General features: G+C 40.0%; 1 pseudogene; it reads right to left on the reverse strand.

Moving 5' to 3' along the window:
• The window catches only part of LOC101442889 (ribosomal RNA processing protein 36 homolog pseudogene), a 58,457-nt pseudogene extending 46,697 nt beyond the window's left edge, over positions 1-11,760 (reverse strand).
• Positions 11,761-18,907: the final 7,147 nt, after the last annotated feature.

An 18,907-nucleotide genomic window follows, 5' to 3' on the forward strand; every position in this document is an offset into this window, starting at 1 on the left:
TACAACTATTGGATACTTAAAACTTAATGATGTCTACATTCTTACCATATAACAATGTTCTTTCTCTTATGAGGGATCATGAAAGGAGTGAATCATATAATAATTTGTTTGCTCAAGGTGTTAACTTTAGAAATTGCTTCTGGGCTGGCCCACTTACCAAAGCTATTTTCAGAACAATTATGACAATGATAACTGAATACTCAAGTACATGGGAGATACTTGGTAGGCAAGGAAAAGGCAAGCTGTTAAATCTGTAAAGGGAACTTGAATACATCTAGGAATAATGCAGTATAAGAGCAGCCAATGAGAGGAATGGGACTACAGATAGGAAGAAAAAGAGGTTTTAAAAACAGAGGTAACGTGTGAGCATGGCAAAAGAGAAAAAAGTCTAAGGTAATGCTTGAGATGGTTGAAAAGCTTAACTAACAGGCAAATTTGGAAAATAAACTTAAGTGCCCATTTAAAACTTTCAACCTATTCTTTTGGTTGTGCCAGATTTAATTGAATATTTGTTAACTATCAACTAGAGGCATCTTTTCAGACTGCCAATTCAAAAAAAGATTAAGAAAACAGGTTGCAAATGTAGCTTATTTTTAAGAGCCAGGATGGGATAAAGTTTATGAACAGTATTCATCATTCTCCGTATAAGTTACACACTGACAAATTGAAGACTATTTTCTCTTAAAAAGCAAACAACAACAAAACAAAAAACAACCCCTGAACAATATTAGAGTACCCCCAAAATTATCCAGTTAAAATGGTTCAGATTGCATGTGGGAGCAGAGTAGTAGGTTTAAAGGAAAACCTGAGGTCATTTATGCTGACTTGTTGAAAGAACATTAAATCAAAGAGATATTGTTTAGACCTGTCTTCATTGCTTATCCCCTAAACTTAGAACTTCAGTTTCTCCCTCTGTAAACCGGAAATCATAATGCCTTTTACGGTTGTGTGAAGAGTAAATCTAATATGCATAAGGTGCTTATCAATGCTTGGCACATAGTAGGTGATCAAGGAATGCTCATTTCTTCTTAGTGACTAAACATTCCAGATAATATTTGGTAAAGCAGTCAGCAAAGCATTTAAAGATCTTTCCCATGGTCTTTTGGTTTCACTGGCAGCATAGACTTAGATTGGCAAAGAAGTCAAGAGCTCTTTTTAATAAGGTTCACATAAAATTCTTAATGCCAAAATATTCTTTTTATTATAATACATAATTATAAATAGTAGGTTTTGTGCCTAGGGATACATATTTTAAAATCTTCTAATGATTGTAAGATAGAAACGCACATACCCTATTTTAACTTGAAGTTGCAAATTTAGTTAGTTTGGAGCCACCATGCAGCTAATAAAAGAATAAAGGAATAATAAATACATAGAATATAAAGGGCACTTCTATTTTTATGATCAGTATCAACCAAATGGGATATGTTGGTGGTTTCTAAAGAGAGCTTTATCCCTAGATTTGAGAAAATGTTCTTGCTTTTGTTAACATTTCCAAAGACATATAAATGAACACAGAAGATTATTTTAAGGATTCCATTCAAGACTTGTTACTCCTTTCAAAATTATTACTGTCCAAAATCCAGGAATATAAAAATGCTACAAGTGGTAAAATATCACTATTGAGATGCAGTATCTATATTAGGGATGCTAAACAACTATTATCCATTTTCATATTAATAAATTGTGCTTATGTACACATGCATTTTTAACTCAGTGGTTTACTGAGAAACTTAGCCAGAAAAGAAAAGGTAGACATATTAGTAAAGAGCAAGCTCAGCACCTTAAAAAAAAAATCTAGCTATATTTAAAGTAAAATTATATTGGAAAAAAATTTAATGTTTAAAAAATGAGTACTAATTATGTCTAAGAAATACTATTTAAGAATGTCTATTAAATATATAGCTTTTGAAACCTTGCTTAACATTTCCATTATTAGACCACTAAATGTATTTTCTGTCCTTATTTTTTCCAACTACTTTTATTTTTTATTTTTATTTTTAGATTTATTTATTTATTTAATTCCCCCCCTCCCCTGGTTGTCTGTTCTTGGTGTCTATTTGCTGCGTCTTGTTTCTTTGTCCCCTTCTGTTGTCGTCAGCGGCACGGGAAGTGTGGGCGGCGCCATTCCTGGGCAGGCTGCTCTTTCTTTTCACGGCTGGGCGGCTTTCCTCACGGGCGCACTCCTTGCGCGTGGGGCTCCCCCACGCGGGGGACACCCCTGCGTGGCACGGCACTCCTTGCGCGCATCAGCACTGCGCATGGCCAGCTCCACACGGGTCAAGGAGGCCCGGGGTTTGAACCGCGGACCTCCCATATGGCAGACGGACGCCCTAACCACTGGGCCAAAGTCCGTTTCCCCCAACTACTTTTAAAAATTAAAGTTGGGGAGCAGCTGTAGCTCAAGTGGTTGAATGCCTCCTTCCCATGTGTGAGGTCCTGTGTTCAATCCCCAATGCCTCCTAGAAACAAAACGCAAACAAAAAGCAAACAGGCAAAGAGACCAACTCAGGGGAGCTGCTGTGGCTCAGTGGTTGAGCAACAGCTACTCATATGTGAGGTCCTGGGTTCAATTTGCAGCTCTGGTACCTAAAAAAAAAAAAAATTGAAGTCCATCTAGACTGTTTTTTGCTTTTTGTGAATTTATATTATTGTCTATTTATTTACATCTATCATTATTCTATTTAGTTAGTCATTCATTCACTCACTCAGGTTTTACTTGTGTTTTATAATTTGGGAGAGGTTTGGATTTGCCCATATCAGTGCTGCATATATTCTAGCTAAAGTGCAGGAGAACCACTTTACAATTATATTCCTTAAACTGTTTTGGTCAGTGATCTGAACCTGCCCTCAGTATAGTTAGAGATCTCTTCTTACACTCCTCTGTTGCTCCCTTTTTCAGAAAAAAGTATATAAGTTTAGGAGCTTCCAAATGTTGCTCCAGTCCTCCAACTCCAGACTTAAAGAGGGCATGTGTGGGGTGAGCCTCACAAAACACTGGCATGTGTAAGGAAGCATTGAATGTATTCGAATGGAGAGAGTTTTTTGATATCTGTGTTTTTAAGTTCCCAGCCCATTTCCAAGGGCTAGGATCAGGCCCATTCTCTTCCATTTTCCTGCACTCTTTTGCTCTTCATTTCTTATTCATCCCTGTAGCAGTTTGATATGATTACCAATTTCAAAAATAGATATTGGATTATGTTTGTACTCTGATCTGTACCTGGGCCTGATTGAGTTATGATTAGGCTTTGATTGGGCCACATCATTAAGGCATTGGGGACTCACAGATAAAAGGCATGGCACAGAACAGAGTTGGGGGTTTCTGATGTTGGAGTTTTGATGTTGGAGTTTGATGCTGAAGACTTAAGTTGGAGCCCCGGGAAGCAAGCTCACAGAGGAAAGGGAAGCCAGCCCCAGGAAGAGAGGAACCTTGAACCCAGAGAAAAGGAAGCCCCAGGAACCTAGGAACCCAGGAAGCCTGAAACATGGAGGATGTCAGCAGCCATCTTGCTCCAAATAGACTTTGGTGAGAGAAGTAATTTACACTTTATGGCCTGGTATCTGTAAGCTCCTACCCCAAAGAAATATCCTTTATAAAAACCAACCAATTTCTGGTATTTTGCATCAGCACCCCTTTGGCTGACTAACACAATCCCTCTTTGATGATCTAACCAATTTTCCCAAGGATTTAGCTACAGTAACTGTTTTCTCCACACACTGACTCTTTAGCCACCAGCCCCTCTCACTTGATAAGGCAAGATGGGCTAAATGGTTACAAGATCAATTCCAACTCTGTGATTCTACTAATGTTTACTTAATCTTTGCATTATTATTTTTTTTAAGATTTATTTTTATTTCCCCCCACCTCATTGTTTGCACTTGCTGTCTACTCTCTGTGTCTGTTCCTTGTGTGCTTTCTGTGTCTGCTTGTCTTCTTTTTAGGAGGCACTGGGAACAGAACCTGGGACCTCCCATGTGGGAGGAGGCACCTAATCACTTGAGCCACCTCTGCTCCCTACTTGATTTGTCTCTCACTGTGTTTCCTTGTTGTGTTATCTGTGATATCATCTTGTAGCATCATCTTATTGCATCAACTTGCCACACCAAACCTCTGCTATCTTATTCTTCTTCTTTAGGAGGTATCAGGGACTGAATTCAGGACCCCCCATGTGGTAGGCAGGTGCCCAACGCCTTGAGCACATCTGCTTCCCTGCATTAATGTTTATGGATGACAAAATGCATCATGAAAACAGGTACTACTGGGAGGCAGATGTGCCTCTACCAGTTGGGCACCTGCCTACCACACGGGAGGCCCTGGGTTTGGGTCCCTGTGCCTCCTAAAAGAAGACAAGCAGATGCTGTCCTGCAGCAATGAGCTAGATGCTGCCTCCCCCCACAGCAAGCAGATGCCACAAGCCAGCAGCCACCACAGCCCACAGGGAGTGGAAGTGACTCAGGCCGTTGGGCGCTTGCCTTTCACGTGGAAGGTCCCAGGTTAAGTTCCTTGTGCCTCCTAGAGAAGATGAGCAAACAATGAGCAGGGGGGTAAATAAAGGAAATAAATAAATCTTTTTAAAAAATAGGTACTACTATAATTTTCCTTAAATTCAATGAGTATCTTTTTATTCTATGTCACTAAACTAGTTTTGCCTCCTACCATAGCATGTGCATTTTTCTTTTTCTTTTTTTCTTAAATGGCTCCTAAAATGGATGAATTTGCAAGAGAATAAAGATTAGAAATTCATTTCAGGGCTTTAGACAAAAATAAGATATTCTGCTGATTTATGTTCTGCTGGGAAAAACTGATGTACTTGTAGCCAATTATAACTACTGTGAGACAGGCACAAAGCAGTGCCATGGGAGCCCAAAGAAAACAAGCTCACAAATGAGATGCCATTTTACCTAATCTTGTCAGCTGCATAGGAAACAAGGTAGATCGCAGAAAAAGACATGGAAAATCTGGAGCCTGTTCTGAGAATTGTGAATATGCTACTGTGGATGGAACACAGAGGGGATGGAACATAGAAGTGGGCCTGGCACAGTGTCAGGCATTTAACAGATGCTCAATCAATGTTGAAAGACAAGAAGATGGATTATGACACTCCTGTGCTCAAAATCTGCCCATTACATTCAGAATAGAATCCGAGGGCCTTACCTAGTTCCATGAGTACTTACGTTACCTGCCCCCTTATCTCTCTCACCTTATTTCTTACCACTCTTCATCCAATTTCTGCTCTAGATTACTAGTCTCCTTCCTCTTCTTCAAGCATGCTAAATCCATTTCTGCTCAGGAATTTGCATTTGTAGTTCTTCTCCTAATAACATTCTCCCTTCAGATATTCACACGGCTCCCTCTCTCCTTTCAGAGATACCTTTCCTGCCCACTTCATCTAGAATAGTCATCCCCATTCTCCATTACTAATTCCTCTATTTCAATTTTCCTTATAGCACTTATCACTGAGAACATTATATCATTTATTTGTTAATCTATCTCTCCCACTAGGCTGTAAGTTAAGTCACTGAAGTGTAGGGACTTCATTTTACCATTGCATCCCTAGAGCCTTGAACACGGTAGGTCTCATTGAATTGATTGGGGAAGGAAAGGAGAGGGCAAGAGGCCAGTTGGTAGAAGGCTCTAAAGACCATGTCCAGTTATTCTGCAGGACATTGTCCCACCCACTGGCTTACAAATAATTGCTTATTGTGTTTTCCTTCAAGAGCAATATATTAAATACCTGGTGTGTGTGTATATATATATATGGTGTGTGTGTATATATATACACACACATACATATTTTTAAAGTTACTTATTTATCCATCCCCCATCACTGTTTGTACTTGCTGTCCATTCGCTGTGTGCTCTTTGTGTCTGCTCATCTTCTCTTTAGGAGGCACCAGGAACCAAACTTGGGACCGTGCATGTGGGACAGAGGCACTCAATCATCTGAGCCACCTCCACTCCCTGCTTTGTTGTCTCTCTCATAGTGTTTTCTCTTTGTGTCTCCTTGTTGTGTCATCTTGTTGCATCAGCTTGTCATGCCAGCTCATCGTTCCAGCTCACTGTCTTGCTTGTCTTCTCTAGGAGGCCCTGGGAACCAAACTGGGAACCTCCCATGTAGTAGGCAGGAGCCTACTACCTGGTATGTATTTAATATATTATCTGCTTCCATACCTATTTAATATATTATTTAATATATTAATTGTATGAGGAAGAAACAAAATATATAAACAGATAATTCTTTAAGCCAATAATTATTTGTTGGGCATTTATTATTGCAAAGTGCTGGGAACATAGCAATGAACAGAATAGATTTATTCTTGCAGACTTTACAGGCAAGTAGGGAGAGTTATAGTGAAGTGTGATGAGCAGAGGAGGTACTCTTGTCTAAGAGATAAGTTTCATAGGGGAAGGGATGTTTAAGCCAAGACCTGAGAGGTGAGTTAGCCAAACAAAAGTGGAAAGGGGAAGAGTGTCTCAGAACAAGGAAACAATGTGCAAAAGGGCCAGGGGAAAAGGTATAGAAAGTGGGAAGAAATTAAAAAAAATTTCATATGGGGGGGCCATAAATTCTTAGTCTTCTAGGTGATTATAGTCCAAATGGGGAGATAAGACATGAACATTTGAGATGGTTTAAATAAGAACATCTGGGCCTATAGGAAAAAGACTTGTTTACTTTTGTCTCTTCTTTTCTAGCAGGTGTAGTTCTTCCTTAATTTCAATTCATTAAAAAAAATGCTTTATTGTTTAGAGTAGTGGAAGGCAGGCCAGCAAAAAAAATTCTGATAAAAAAAGATGACAATGTTAAGGCCTAGTTGTGGCAGACAGTTTTAAAAAGTAGCCTGTAAAACACTTACCATATCTTAAATTTGCGCTCCTTGCAGACTTGTGCACGTATTTCACTTTCAGAATGGTTTGCAAATTGTACACAAAGAAGGGTAGAAGCTTTTAATTTTTTAATTTTTTAATTTTTATTCATAGTTTTTAATTGGTTACATTTATATTAATATTTCAGATTTTAAGGCATTAATAATTCACAAAAGGCTAGTTAATTACTAAAAGTTCTCAAATAAGCATCAATACAAATGATGGGATTAAAAGATGGAGTATGCAACATATTCAAAATTAGGAAAAATGCCGTATTTGAATTTACAGGGTAGTTTTCCATTTAAGTTGTAACATATTGAAAAGATTTCAGCTAAATTTTTTTTAAAGATTTATATTTTTTCTTTTTCTTTTTAAGATTTATTTTTATTTATTTCTCTCTCTCCCCCCTCCCCCCCCCATTGTCTGCTCTCTGTGTCAACCTGCTGTGTGTACCTCTGTGCCCGTTTGCAGCCTCCGGAAACTGCGTCTCTTTTTTGTTCCGCTATCTTGCTGCATCAGCTCTCTGTGTGTGCGGTGCCACTCCTGGGCGGGCTCTGCTTTTTTTCACGCGGGGCGGCTCTCCCTGCAGGGCACACTCCTTAGGGCACCCCCACGTGGGGGCGCCCCTGTGTGGTACAGCACTCCTTGCACACAGCAGCTCCACGCGTGGGCCAGCTCACCACACGGGTCAGGAGGGCCTGGGGATTGAGCCCTGGACCGTCCCATATGGTAGGTGGATGCTCTATCAGCTGAGTCATATCTGCTTTCCTAAAGGTTTATTTTTTATTTATTTCTCTCCCCTTCCCCTGCATCCTCCTCTCCCCCCATTGTCTTTTCTCTGTGTCCATTCGCTGTGTGTTCTTCTGTGTCCACTTGCATTCTAGTCAGTGGCACTGGGAATCTGTGTCTCTTTTTGTTGCGTCATCTTGCTGTGTCAGCTCTCTGTGTGTGCGCTGCCACTCCTGGGCAGGCTGTGCTTTTTTCAAACAGGGCAGCTCTCTTTGCAGGGCGCACTCCTTGCGCACGGGGCTCCCCTACGCGGGAACACCTTTGTGTGGCAGGGCACTCCTTGCGCACATCAGCACTGTGCGTGGGCCAGCTCACCACACAGGTCAGGGGGCCCTGGGTTTGAACGCTGGACCTCCCATATGGTGGGCGGATGCTCTATCATTTGAGCCAAATCTGCTTCCCTAAATTTAATTTTTTATCCTCAACTAAAAATATCAAATGTAGAATAACCTCCTGAGGGTAATGTCGGTAGTTTCACTCCTTTCCAATATTTATGAGAAGCTCTGATAGGCAATGTGTGAGGATGAGATGCTAATTATTTGATCATTAAATACATTAGTTGATCCTCTTACCCCCAAAGAACATAGTATAAAATTGAGAATTTATCTCAAAATATGAATAAAGGCACTAATCAATTACAATTTGCATTTTTCATCAGACAATATTGCATAACTGATTTATGACCAATATGAGAATTAGTGCTTTAGAACTGGATACTGCATGGGTCAAAACATTCTCTTGGAATAAAGACTAACTGGCTTTCATACTACTATAACAGAAAACATTTCATGAGAACTTATAAAATACTTTAAAAAGTCTTATAGAATTTTCCTAAGTAAATTTTTACAAAATGTTCAGTCAACCTATGTTCAAACATAGATTTTGGCAGAAAATCTAGGTGTATGCCAATATCATCTTCAACACAGTTAAAATAAATCATTTCTAATGCAAAACTAGCATGTTTTTAAAAAGGATTTAGAAAATAAAATTTTATTTTAAAATTAAATAGCAAATTTGAGTCTATATTAGTAATTGTTTGACAAAATACAATTGAGTATTAAAAACACTTCCAGGGCGGTGGACTTGGCCCAGTGGTTAGGGTGTCTGTCTACCACATGGGAGGTCCGCAGTTCAAACCCGGGGCCTCCTTAACCCCCGTGGAGCTGGCCCATGCGCAGTGCTGATGTGCGCAAGGAGTGCTCTGCCACGCAGGGGTGTCCCCTGCGTAGGGGAGCCCACGCGCAAGGAGTGCGCCCCGTAAGGAGAGCCACCCAGCGTGAAAGAAAGTGCAGCCTGCCCAGGAATGGTGCTGCACACACGGAGAGCTGACACAACAACAACAAGATGATGCAACAAAAAGAGACACAGATTCCTGTGCCGCTGACAACAGAAGTGGACAAAGAAACAATACGCAGCAAATAGACACAGAGAACAGACAACCAGGGTGGGGGGTGAGGGGAGAGAAATAAATAAATAAATAAATCTTAAAAAAAAAGAAATAAAAATACTTCCAAATAATGCTGATGTGGTAATATAGAAAATAACCATGCACTTTGATAGAGGAAAATTGAGCCAGTTAAACATATTATAAGAAGGCAGATAATCATTTCATAATAAGAATGGAATATGCTTTTTTCCCAAAACAAGACTTACAGAATTCCCCTTAACACATACAGCTAAACTACATAACCAAGATGGAAATCCTGGCAAAGAGTACTTAGGTAAGAGGTGCTTTCTGAACTTTCCTTACCCCACCCCTACCCCACCCCACCAAGCATCCACACTGACTTAGGTCTGCTTTGCTCTCATCGTACTGAAGAACTGTTAAAAAAAATATAAAAATAAAAAGGAAAAGAGCTTATTCTCTACAGGATCACTAAGAAAAAGGTTCAAAACAAAGTCAAACCACTATTTCCCGAAGTCCAGAAAGCTTTACTCTGGATATTTTTCAGTTCTAAATGGAAACCAAAAAATGTTAACACACTAAATTTGACTAAATACAGTAAATCAGTATAATTGAAACAAGGCAAAATTTAAATCAATTTACAAATAAAAATATTAAAATTAAACACAACTTTCAACAGGTATTCAGATATTCTTATGAACACTGAATCTTATTTTTTTTATTTATTTATTTGCTGAAATAAAAAAAAAGAAAAACACTGAAAAAATGAAGTATTCTCTAAATATGCATTTTAACCTTTTCATTATAGCAAACTCAAACACCTGAAATAAACAGCTTTGAAACTACAATACTTGTCCTCCTTTTTCTTTTTAAAGATTTATTTTTATTATTTATTTATTTATTTCTCTCCCCTTTACCCCCCCTCCCAGTTGTTTGTTCTCTGTCCATTTTGCTGCGTGTTCTTTTTTTTTGTCTGCTTCTGTTGTTGTCAGCGGCACAGGAATCTGTGTTTCTTTTAGTTGTGTCATCTTTCTGTGTCAGTTCTCCATGTGTGTGGCACCATTCCTGGGCAGGCTGCACTTTCTTTCGCGCTGGGCGGCTCTCCTTATGGGGTGCACTCCCTGCGCATGGGGCTCCCCTACGCGGGGGACACCCCTGCATGGCAGGGCACTCCTTGTGCCATCAGCACTGCGCATGGGCCAGCTCCATACGGGTCAAGGAGGCCCGGGGTTTGAATCGCAGACCTCCCATGTGGTAGATGGACGCCCTAACCACTGGGTCAAGTCCGCTTCCTTGTTCTCCTTTTTAATTTAATGTAGGCAATGTTTAGATTTTCCTTCATTTGAAAACTGTCTTGCAACTTTTTAATGCTGTCCAATAAAACGTGAGAGATTAAGACTTATTTGTCTTCAAATATTTTTTAAATTTATAAGCTGTTAGTGTAGTAACTTGGAGGTTTGAAGTAATATCCTAAAAACTAGAATTAAATTCAGCAGTTGCCTATAATCCAGCAAAAAAAATTTTACAACATGAAGCCTAAGTATAAATATGGCAAGTGTCTCAAGCCTATTATACTAAAACTCAAACATATTTAAGGAATGCCATATGGTGCTTTAAATAATATACTGCTGATGGTAGAAATGTTATTACAGACAGATACTTTCTCAAAACTTATGAAATAAACTGTTTCTATGTCTGCTTTAGTTCTTGCCCAAAATATAGTACTTACAGATGTGATGCCCCTTGCAAGTGGAATTGTTGACCCTTCTGCTGCTATTAAAGTTGTTTGTAACTGACAGTAAAGAACCTTCCCATTTCAATGCTGGTTTCTTTACTAATGCCCTATAGTTACAAATGCTGGAAATGATATGACCTTCTTCACAGATGTACCCAGCAAGACCCAGCAAACAAGCCAGATTGGCCTCTCACCAAATGTGGATAAACTCACAGGCAGAAGAGGGACCTTTGTTCTTTCAGATAAATAAATGACTTAATTTTCATGCTAATAGCAACTTAAAATTACTCTGTGACTTGCAATAATGTGGGGGAGTTACTCATTTAAAGGCAAATTCTGGTGATTTAGTTTTCCTTCCATGTCTCCTCTAGGCAGCTTCCCATTATAAGTTCTGTCTGAAAGATACGACCAATAAATGAAAGGTCATTAAGTTTATTACAGTAGTTCAGAAAACATTGATCACGTGACAAATATGTCTTACAAGGCAGTCTTTGAATCATTAGAATAGACAGTCAAAATAATTTGTTGCCGAAAATAGTTATCCATTATGTTCATCCAACTGAAGATTAGTGAATTTTTAAAAAAATTAAGAAAAAAATCTATGTTTCCAGTTCAGCTGCACTTGATTCAAGTGTCCCTCACAAAGGTTTTTGTTGTTATAAATTAAACATGCTGCTGCTTTAGCAGTCAAAGATACCAGGAAAAATGTTCATGTTCACAGAATATATAGAGCAGTCTCTTTGCAGTAAAAGTTATCTCACGCCAATCCAGGAGGTCATCTACTTTAGCCTCGTCATAACCCCTCTCCCGTGAGAGTGCAGCAGGCTGAGTGTGCCATGGATGGTCCTTGATGGAGCTGAGCATGAGGTTCTTGGAGATCTCAGCTGCTGTCATGTACCCTTTCATGTCCTGCTTGTTTGCAAAAATGAGGACCACAGCCTTCCGTAAGTCCCTCTGAGCCAACATTCTGTATAATTCTTCCTTTGTAATAGCTGATCACTCCCTGTCATTGCTGTCCAGAACAAGAATGATGAACTCCATGTTTGAGTAGTGGGTGTACTGCAATGACCACAGGGACTCCTGGCCACCAAGCCACAAATGTCCCACATGAAGAAATGTGTGCTCTTCACCACGATCTCTTCCATCTTGCTTCCTATGGTTGGAGAAGTGTGAACCACTTCTTTTATCAAGAACTGATAAAACTGATAGGGAAACGGACTTGGCCCAGTGGTCAGGGCGTCTGTCTACCATATGGGAGGTCCGCGGTTCAAACCCTGGGCCTCCTTGACCCGTATAGAGTTGGCCTAGGCGTAGTACTGATGTGTGCAAGGAGTGCCCTGCCACGCAGGGGTGTCCCCCGCGTAGGGGAACCCCACGCGCAAGGAGTGCACCCCATAAGGAGAGCCGCCCAGCGCGAAACAAAGTGCAGCCTGCCCAGGAATGGTGTCGCACACACGGAGAGCTGACGCAACAAAAAGAGATGCAGATTCCTGTGCCGCTGACAACAGAAGCGGACAAAGAAACAAAACGCAGCAAATGGACACAGAGAACAGACAACCAGGGAGGGGAGAAATAAATAAATAAATCTTTAAAAAAAAAGAACTGATAAAGAGGGAAGCGGATTTGACTCAATGGATAGAGCATCCGCCTACATATCGGAGGTCCAAGGTTCAAACCCAGGGCCTCCTGACCCGTGTGGTGACGCTGGCCCACGTGCAGTGCTAATGTGCGCAAGGAGTGCCATGCCATACATGGGGTGTCCCCCCCACAGGGGAGCCCCACGCACAAGGAGTGCACCCTGTAAGGAGAGCTGCCCTGTGCGAAAAAAGTACAACCTGCCCAGGAGTGAGGCCGCACACATGGAGAGCTGAAGCAGCAAGATGATGCAACAAAAAGAGACAGATTCCCAGTGCCGCTGACAAGATTACAAGCAGACACAGAAGAACACACAGTGAATGGACACAGAGAGCAGACAATGGGGGGGGGGGGGGAGGGAGGGGAGAGAAAAAACAAGTCAGAAAACTATTTAAAAAAAAAAGAACTGATAAAGAATGGTAGTTTTCCCAGCATTATCCAGACCCCCATGTGATCACTTGGTGTTCTTGGTTACAGAAGAGGCTCCACAACTTCACGGAGACCCCATCACAAGCCACAGAGGCAGCGGAGCCCCTGCAGCAGGTGCTGTAGGGACCCAGGTGTGCCTAGAGCCACCCCCCCACCTCCCCGCAGCCTACCCAAATGCGGCCCCAAATGGGTGGAAGATTTTTAATAAAGAAATTGTACTTATAAATGATCTGTATTAGACTCTAATAAATCTCCAGTTATAGACAATTACTACCTGTGTTGTACAACAGACGCCTTGTTAGTTGCTGATAAAGGGCTACATAACTAAAAAAAAAACAAAACTGGTTGCAGTACTGAGTGAAAAACTTTGTAGAGAATGTTGGCTCACAAGCCCTATAGAGGAAGAAAGAAAAGAGTGGAGATGGTAGGCTAAGTTATCTGCAAGTCCTCAAGGAGGAGAGGAGACGCAAGAAGGACCTGAAAAGGTATTGGGGATTTGGCTAGGTAGAGAAGGAATAAGTCTTTTAATCGGGACAATAAGTGTTTTGGAGAATAGAATGGGATGGGATTGCTCAAAGTATGAAAGTGGGAGAGGTGGGAATGATAGGATTTGATAGCCAGGTTACAAAAGGAGGCCCTTGAAAATAAACCTGAAGAATTTGTACTTTATCTTGAGGTTGACTGGAGATAGTGAAAGTTGAATGTCAGGGAATAATTAATAACAAATAATTTGTTTTAAAAAAAGCTTTAGATTACATAAATCAGGGGTTCTTAACCTTTTTGTTCCACGGACCCCTTTGCTAGTCAGGTGAAAACTAGAGACCCCTTAGTAAGTCCACACTATACTGTGTATTATTTACTAAATACATCACACCCACACTAACACGTCTCCATAAGAATGCTTTTTTGAATATCAATTCAAGCTCACAGACCCCTTGTTAAGAACCCCTGAGTCATAAATGATACATCCAAAATATAGGGGGATTCCCATATACTCCACCCCTCCCCCACTTTCCCCCATTATTAACAACATCTTTCATTAGCATGGCATATTTGTTACAATTGATGAAAACATACTGAAGCACTGCAACTAACCATTGCCAATCATTTACATTATTGTTTACACGTTTAGCTGAACATTTTTATAGGTTTTGACAAAATGTATAATGGCCCGTATCCATATTTGCAATGTCCTTCAGAACAATTCCAATGTCCCCAAAATGCCCCATGTTACACCTATTCTTCCCTTTCCCTCCCTTCAGAACTTCTGGTGACCACAGCTTTTATATCAATGATAAGAGCTCTTCCACTGCTAGAATAATAATAAATCTACTTTGGTTCATAGTTGTATTCCTCCCTTATGTTTGTTCAGTCCTCAAGCTTGAGGATTTTAGAATGATGATGCCCACTCTGTTTCTGATTGAGAGGGAATAAATATTTACTGAGCATCTAGTATGTATCAGGCTCTACTACATGCCTGTATTTCAAGGAATACAATAAAGACCCTGCCTTTGCGGAAGTTACATTATAGGATGAAAATATTGGGTAACAAAGGTATACTGAATAAACCAGGTAGGAAGGTTAGCACTCAGTGTCAAGAGAAAGGTATACACAAGAAATATACTTGAAAGTATAAAAAAAAGGAGTGAGGCATGGTTGAGTATGGTGAACAAAGACAAGGAGCTTTATTTTCCTAGCTTCCAGTTTGCTTATCTTCACTATTGAGAAGTTAGTCTGAAGTTAGGACTTTTAAGGAATTGAGTATTGACGGAAGTCTGATATTTTCTAGATTATTAAAAAATCTTTATTTTACAAGTAACTTTATAACTATGTAAATTATTTAAAACAGAGATTCTCTATCTTGGGTGGCTTATCCAGATCAGCCATGAACTGTGTAAAAAATAGTTGAAATAGACCAGCACATTGTACATAGTCAACATTCAGTAAAATGAGTTAAATAAATGAAGTTTTAAAATTATTTACTTGAATACGTTGGAGCAGAATCAGGGTTTTTCTGATAATCATATTCCTATCACATACTTGAATTCTAATACACTTTCATGAGTAGGAGAGAAAAAAAACCTATAGTGGTTTGGGTGTTGCTGTATGCAGGCAGGGAATTTCTCATAACTAACAGTTTGTCTTATCTATGTCAGATCCTACCATCTAGGCATTGCATAGGAATGTGAAAGTCACTCATTATATATGTCCCATGGGGGCAAATTGATATCTACGTCCTTAGAAATCATCACCAAATCTTACTAGTCTACAAATTAGTTCTTTTACTGTATTCATCTCTAATTTGCATCTAAATGCATGCTTATGAGCTGTATACATGCATCATATTCATTATTTTATGTAATATAAAATCTGAATTCAAGGTCCTCTATGACAGATTCAGTTTTTCTTCCCCTATATAAAGTGGTCGGGCAGATTTATTACCCAGGCATTTTTCACTGAATTGAGGCTAATTAATTACCTTTGTATATGGTAGAATGCCCTTGTTTCTTTACACTTCTCCAGTACCACCTCATCCCTGCAAAACCATTTTCACCCCACCCAGCGGCTAGCCCAAAGACTCATGTTCTTTACACAAACTTACATACTACCTATAAACTGGAATGCCTTTCACTCCCTAAATCTAATCCATTAAAAATATTTGTTTTAAAAATAAATGTCATAGGGAAGCAAACTTGGCTCAATGGATAGGACGTCCGCCTACCACATGGGAGGTCCGCAGTTCAAACCCCAGGCCTTCTTTTTTTTTTTTTTTTTTTTTATTATTTTATTTTTTATTGACTTTGTAATAATATTACATCAAAAATATATATGTGAGGTCCCATTCAACCCCACTCCCCCCACCCCCCCTCTCCCCCCCCCAACAACACTCGTTCCCATCATCATGACACATCCATTGGATTTGGTAAGTACATCTTTGGGCACCTCTGCACCTCATAGTCAATGGTCCACATCATGGCCCATACTCTCCTCCATTCCATCCAGTGGGCCCTGTGAGGATTTACAATGTCCGGTGATTGCCTCTGAAGTACCATCCAGGGCAGCTCCATGTCCCAAAGACACCTCCACCTCTCATCTCTTCCTGTCCCAGGCCTTCTTGACCCGTGTGGAACTGGCCCATGTGCAGTGCTCATGTATGCAAGGGGTGCCGTGCCACGCAGGGCACCCCGTAAGAAGAGCTGCCCAGTGTGAAAGAAAGTGCAGCCTGCCCAAGAATGGTGCCACACACACGGAGAGCTGACATAACAAAAAAAAAGAAACACAGATTCCTGGTGCCGCTGATAAGGATAGAAGTGGCCACAGAAGAAAACACAGCGAATGGACACAGAGAGCAGACAACTGGGGGGAAAGTGGAGAGAAATAAAAAAAAAAAATCTTAAAAAAAATGTTTTACAGAAAATTTGGAAAAAGAGGAAAAGTATCACCTATAAATTTATATTGTTATATTTTTGAATCTTATCAGGAAAGTTAAAACTATAAAAAAATAACTAAAATGAAATTCTAGAACTGAAAAGTATGATATAATAAATGAAAAATTCTTTGCATGGGTCTAACATAAAATTGGAGATGGCAAAGGATCAGTGAACTGAAGACAGATCAATAGAAAATATCCCACCTGAAGAAGAGAGAGATCAATAATGAAAAATGAACAGAGCTGTGGGACAATATCAAGAGCCTAAACATGTATGCAATTGGAATCCTAAAAGGAGAGAGAAATAACAAACATCTCATTCTCTAGAACTAAGCACTGTTAGCAGTTTTTTTATGTCTAAAAGTGGAAGGGAATTCATTTGAAAAGTGAGAGATTGGATATATGCTCCCCTCTTCGGTCTCTTGAGTAGACTATTCTAAGCCACATTCTACATGACTCCTCAAAAGGCCTTGGTGAGATGTTGCTCTGGTTGCCCAGAGAGGTGACAAACTCAAGGACACATCCTTATACTGAATTTCCCTTTTTCTTTATTTCATTTGCCCCTGTCCCTCACTCCTATTCCTGGGCATCACTTCCCCAAATAAACTATCTATACTCAAACCTTTGTCTCAAGCTTTGCTTTGCATGTGAAAATACAGGGCAATGTTAATTATAATGACAGTAGAGTTGAATAGCTTTTGTTAATGGCTTTAGAAACCTTGAAAAAAAAAAAAAAGAAAATGACAGGCTAAGGTTAGCCAGTATCAATTCAGATGACTCTGCAATTGGTTAGAAAACCTCTACAGATTTATCATCTATGACTATAGGGAAGTTTGGGCTGAAAATCGGGCCCAGAATTTAATTGTAAGGCTAGCAAAGTTAAAAAGGATATTGAATTTCCAACCTTGATAGGTCCTGATAGAAACAGCCAAAGCAAGGGCCCTGATAAAAAAAAATAATGGAAGCCTGGGACATGGAATAAGAACATTTACATGTAGACCTGAGAAAAAAATCTTGAATCCCAGATACCTCTGAGCATTCCAAGTTGACAAAAGTAGCTCCTGCCTCTTTGCTAGAAGATGGCAACCTCCATTTAACTGGAGATCCTGACTAAACCTAACTTGAAGCTCATGCTTCTCAAGATGACGCTTATCTTCCTTGAGATCCAACCCCATTGTCCCTTATTAAATTGAAAACAATACATAGGGTCAGGACATAAACTAGCCCTACCAGAGACTTGATTCCTAATTTTGGGAGGAAATAATACATACACTCGAAGAATTGCAGGACATATCTAGTATGTACCAATGGAACCAGGGGAAAATGTTTGGGAGTAGATTTGTGGGTACTGAATGTGGAGAAGGGAAGAGTATAAGATTGGATAAGGTGGAAATGACATGGGAGTACTTTGCTGTGACTTAATGTGCTGGACGCTTAGTCATAATATGTTTCTGAGATGATTCCTTGCAATTAGACATAACAATGACCCAGTGAATACCAGGTAAGAGATGTCAGAACTACTTAGGGTAGTAAGTGAGTAGCCTCAGGGAGGCTGAAATTTTATAATAGACCAGAAAACTTACCAGCCAACTACGTTTTTAGGGAGGGTTCAAAGGATAGCCCATTCACTAAGGCAAAAGAAATGCACTGAAGGGAGGGCACCAGAATCCTTGAGAAACTCTGCAAGGGGTGTTTGCTGTAGGCTGTAGTTGACAGATGAAGATTTTACCATAGAGTTAGGCTACCTAGTATTAATGGGTATGGTAGACTTCAGAAACATCAGAAAACAGTTGATAACCAACAGAAGCAAGGTGACAATACCAACTTTTTTCTTTTACGAATCATGCTTTTGGTGTCGCTTTTAAGAAATCTTTTTTCATTCATATTTTCTTTGAAAAGCTTTAAAGTTTTTATTTAGGTCTATGTTATTGTTAGGTTATATCATATCATATTATATCATATTTTACTATATTGTGTTTCTATTCTGTACCACTATTATGAACTATTGACCATTGTCATGATTACTGTAGCTTTATGTTAAGTAGTTTTTTTTTAGATTTTTTATTTCTCTCCCCTTCGCCCCCCCACCCACCCCCAGTTGTGCGCGTTCTGTCTATTCGCCGCGTGTTCTTCTGTGTCCGCCTGTATTGTCAGCAGCACCCGGAATCTGTGTCTCTTTTTGTTGCGTCATCTTGCTGTGTCAGCTGTGTGTGTGCGGCGCCATTCCTGGGCAGCTGCACTTTCTTTCACTCTGGGCGGCTCTCCTTACGGGGCACACTTCTTGTGCGTGGGGCTCCCCTATGCGGGGGACACCCCTGCGTGGCAGGGCACTCCTTGCGCGTCAGCACTGTGCATGGGCCAGCTCCACACAGGTCAGGAGGCCCTTTGTTTGAACCTTGGACCTCCCATGTGGTAGGCGGTTGCCCTATCTGTTGGGCCAAATCCGCTTCCCTATATTAAGTCTTGAAATCAAGAACTGAAGATTATTGAATTGGTTCTTCTTTTTCAAAATTGTTTTGGCTATTTTAATTCAAATTTAAAAATCAGTGTATTGATTTTGACAAAAAAATCATACCAGGGTTTTGATTGAGATTGTCATTGATCTTTGGTCAATTTGGG

Source organism: Dasypus novemcinctus, chromosome 12 (assembly GCF_030445035.2).
Source record: "Dasypus novemcinctus isolate mDasNov1 chromosome 12, mDasNov1.1.hap2, whole genome shotgun sequence".
Taxonomy (NCBI): Eukaryota; Metazoa; Chordata; class Mammalia; order Cingulata; family Dasypodidae; genus Dasypus; species Dasypus novemcinctus.